Source organism: Morone saxatilis, unplaced genomic scaffold, assembly GCF_004916995.1.
Source record: "Morone saxatilis isolate NCDOM2014 unplaced genomic scaffold, NCSU_SB_2.0 Contig1, whole genome shotgun sequence".
Taxonomy (NCBI): Eukaryota; Metazoa; Chordata; class Actinopteri; family Moronidae; genus Morone; species Morone saxatilis.
Window position 1 is genome coordinate 20,294,060 of NW_023339651.1, and position 4,375 is coordinate 20,298,434.

At 35.8% G+C, this 4,375-nt stretch overlaps 1 long non-coding RNA gene across 2 annotated transcripts; it reads right to left on the minus strand.

The window, feature by feature from the left end:
* Positions 1–2,212: 2,212 nt before the first annotated feature.
* On the minus strand, positions 2,213–4,144 carry LOC118334794. Of its 2 annotated transcripts, XR_004797032.1 has the most exons (4): positions 4,044–4,144; positions 3,876–3,910; positions 2,733–2,789; positions 2,213–2,532 (listed from the first exon to the last, which is right to left on the minus strand). It is a non-coding gene; the product is annotated as an uncharacterized LOC118334794 (long non-coding RNA). The 2 variants fall into 2 exon arrangements; XR_004797033.1 differs by lacking the exons at positions 3,876–3,910; positions 4,044–4,144 and adding an exon at positions 3,055–3,257.
* Between the last annotated feature and the right edge of the window lie 231 nt (positions 4,145–4,375).

Consider the following 4,375-nt stretch of genomic DNA (forward strand, 5'->3'; position numbering starts at 1 on the left):
ACACAAACCAAAGAACCGTTGCAGCTCTTCAAGAAAAAGTGAACTAATCTTTCTCAAAATATTCCTTATTTTAGTCAAAGGGACATTTCAGTAAAACTCTGATGGTGGTCATTAGGAGTACAGTGTATAAAAGAAACACCATAAAAAGGTTTTTATTTCTCTAGCATGTCTACTTCTGCAAACATATTTTTATCCCATAAAAATTTGTCAGCTTTCATTTTGTCATTGTAAACAGCATCAAAGTACACCACTGCCATGATGTTTCTTATAGTCAGTATAGTAGTGGTAAAATATATCAACAACGACTGGATTTCCATGAAATTTGGTCCAGATATCCACAATAGCCAGACAATAAACCTTCATTTTGCTTGATATATATATATATATTAATTATAAATCATGTAATAAATATAAATGATATATTATAAATAATATAATCTTGTGTGCTTGTGCATAACTCATGTAACCCATGTACTCATGCTTGTGTTGACATTCTATGACCATATATACTGTAGCAATGATAGAGTACTTCTGCAACATGACCTAGTGCCTTGTGTAACGGTGATATTACATGCTTATTTTTTATAGATCTTTTTTTTCATACTTTTCACTAAAGTATGTTAAGGGAAGTGAGACAGTTGGCGCAAGACTGACAGTTATGCCCCACTAACATGTTTTACCAAGTGTAAAAACACTGTGTGTGTATTTAGTGTACTTGGAGTATAAATTGCGGCATACAGTGAAGAGCTTTGGTTCTAAAGTTGAGGCCAAGTCATGCAAATTCAGATACAGCAAATGGTCAGTCATGGTGGTGTATCCATCAGCCTGCAGCCGCTGACTTGACATCCGTCAATGGATCCAGTGTGTCTGTAATCTTGCTAGGCAGCTGGACTCAAGATCATGAAATTACAAAGCACGTGGGAATCCATCTTGCCAGTTTTCAAGCTGTGCACTTGTGTCCACAGTTTGGACCAATTGGCTTCATATGACGATTGACTGGCAGCAACAGCTTGAGCTTTAAAGGTTACAGTTACAGAAAAGGAAGTTAGGTGCTCAGAACAAAGTTAATGTCCAAGACACTGACAGATAATACACCTGTGTGCTGCTCACATGCTAAAGACAGAGGGAGCAGGAACAACCTGGGACAGCAATGTTATTGTTGAGAACTGGTTCCACAAATCTTAAGAGCTGGAGATTTTCTCCAGCTACAGCATGAGTTAATGGTTGAAAGACTAAAGGGAATGGCATTTGTGACAAAACAGGTGCCTCCTACAAAAATAAACTCTCAAAACACACAGAAACCTAAATGCCCTTTATCACTTCCCTTATGACACAGGAAGACATGGAGGAAGTGAAGTACTGCTATACAGCTAAAAAGGTCCAGAAAATACAGTAGTTGTGTAAAAATAGTAAAATAGTAAAAATGCAAATCTCGACCCATGGAGTTCTACCTTCAGGTTGATGAACTTTTTAAGAAAGAATGGTATTTGTAAAATAAAAATGATTGTGTGTGTTTAGTAAACCAAATGAACATGCTTGTAAGCAGTAGTAAAATTATTGTTGATCGCAATTGTTCAAGCAGGATAGCAGGAATACACAAAAAGGACCCAAATGCAGACTCAGAAGCAGAGCTTGATCAATACAAAAAAGCTTACAGGCCATACAAGCTTCTATTAATATTTGCTTATCAGCTTTTTTCTCTAATAACTTCAGATCGAGAAATTCCGGAGATTTTATTCAATTTATTCAAATTCATTCGAGCGAACTGTGTGCCTTTTGAAATTTGTTTAAACGTGATTTTTGGAAAAAATGACAACCCTATGTATATAACAGGAACTGAACTTTCAGTTTTCAAATTGTACCTTTATCCAGCTAAATCCTCAGCTCATTAGTTTATCCTCCATGAAAGACCATCCTTAGTTCAGTGAATGGGACCACGCAGTCGGAGTTCCAGTCAATTGCTAAACAATTCAGTTTTCTAATGAACAATTCTTAATATTTCAGTACTCTGAAAGGAACTGCCGTGCCCGTCTACAAAGGGGCGAGTTCCAAGAAAACAAACTAGAAGTCCAAACAACATTGGGGAAAGTGCCAGAACACTGTATTACAAAATAAAACAGGAAACACTGATGGAATAACATGAAACAAAGAAGAACATGGGAGCATCTTTTTCAGTCATGTTTTATTGTATTTCAAGATGTGCATATTTCAGTAACTTGCAGACTGATACTGACAGCTGGGCCAATGAGTCACTAAATTAGTTTCTTGCAAAGGTAAGTATGCATTCAATAACACTGCTGGTTTCAACTACTGTCTCGCTCTTTTCACTCTTATGATGATGTTACTCATAGAGCTGCGCTGTACACTGCCAGCTTGTACTTGTCACACAAATAGGTCAAAGTTTCTTTTACATGTGTGCCTTCTCAGATGTAAAACCTCAAGGCTAGACAGGCTACAGAGAGATCTAACACTGACATAAATTTAGTGCAGAGCCAGTCCGCTGTATGCAACATCCTCATCTGCTGCTTCAACCTGTTGGAGAACAGAAGATGAAAGAAAGGAGGAACAAAGATTAAAATTGTGACCTGAAACTTTTATTTATGATATAATGTTTAGATCTTCACTAAATCAAATACTAGAGATTAAGATAATATTGCATATAGGACAGTTATTTCAAATATAATATATTTTAAAACCTGACGCTTGGTTTGTCTCGATATCACTGTGGTTACCTTGACAAGAGTTATTCTCTTATGCATCACAGCACTATATGATACTTCCTCTTCAGCCTGTGAAAAAAGAGCAAAGCACAACAGCACGAAGCAATTCGCATTATGTATATGTTTGTTGAAATATTTAACATGGAATATAAACATAATTTTAAAACAATAAAAATCATGATCAGTAGAATTACAGTTGAATAATTAACTAAACCAAACAGTATATTCTGAAGACATTCTCAGTAAAGTTAATGGTCACTGGGGATCTTCAGGAAACTATCAAGATTGATTAATGTCTCTTCACATGCATTCAGTATATCATATAAATAATTACCAGACGTGTAGTTCAGTGGTAAATATGCTCTGTCCTCTGTCGTCTATAATCTCTTAGCAACCTTTTCAAATGTATCTTGTATAAAATGAAACCTGGCCAGTATTGTCACAGTGTACAGATCTGTAATGTCAAAGTACACATTTTTGAGGGAAGAGAAACTGTCATGACATTTAACTCATGATGTCTTATTACTTCTTGATTAATTTTTTATTTTCTTTTTGAATTGAAATTGAAATTGAAAGCCTTTATTGTCATTGTACACAGTACAATGAGATTTNNCATCTTGCAACGTCATGACGTCATCAGCCGTATGCAAATAATAATAATTTATAAGTGTATTGTTTTTTATTTTTACATATTGTCTGCTGATTTGATGAATTCATTTTGTGTGTTTCTTGTCAATTACTTGAATTATATATTGCTTAATCATGTATTTATTAGTTTAGTTTTTTCTCTAAAGTTGAGTTGGAGGGAGGACTGTAAATACAAAAAACTGAAACTGAAGAGCTTTGCTCAAGGAGACCTTAGTGCTAGTAATGAGGGAGGAGCAAGTGCTGCTCTTTTACTTTTCTAACCTACTGCTTTCAAACCTGCTTCTCTAACCACAGCTGCAGTGTGCAGGTATTTTTCACCTTTTTCTGCAGTAAATTATTAAAAATATTTCAGCACCTGCAAATAATGTGTGAATGTGTGCATCTCTTCTGATGATTGCCCGACACTTCAGTGTAAACACAAAGGATGATGATAGCAGCTCTGGCTCTATACTGAGGAACCTTACAGTCTTTGTTGTAAAAAAGATAATATAAATCATCATATCTTACCGCTGTTGCAGCTGATGCTGGTGCTTTGGTCTGTTCTAAAAGTTAAACAGTAAAACCTCCTGTTACTGACTCTCACTGTGCAATGACAATGCTGCACACATCTACACTTCAATTAAAAACAGTCCAAATATTGATGGATTGGATTCATGAAACTCAGAATAGACTTACTGTGTCTTCTCAACATGAACCAGATGAACGAGGCCACCATTACAATGAAGATCAACAAACTCAAAGGGATGATGAAAGTCAGTGGGTAAATGGAAGCTCTGCAACAACAGTTTTAATCAATGTACAAACACGAGTGGTACACACACCTCGTCAAATACTAATTCTGGACACACATGGTATATAAGTGCTCCTGCAAAGTTAAAACAGATCAGGAACATTTTCAATCTCTGAAGACAAATTTTCCCTGTGACTATTTACGATTGAGGACACTCATTACTAGAGACCCAGCACTAGTAAGGACCATTCTACTATTATAAAATGTTCAGCTGTAA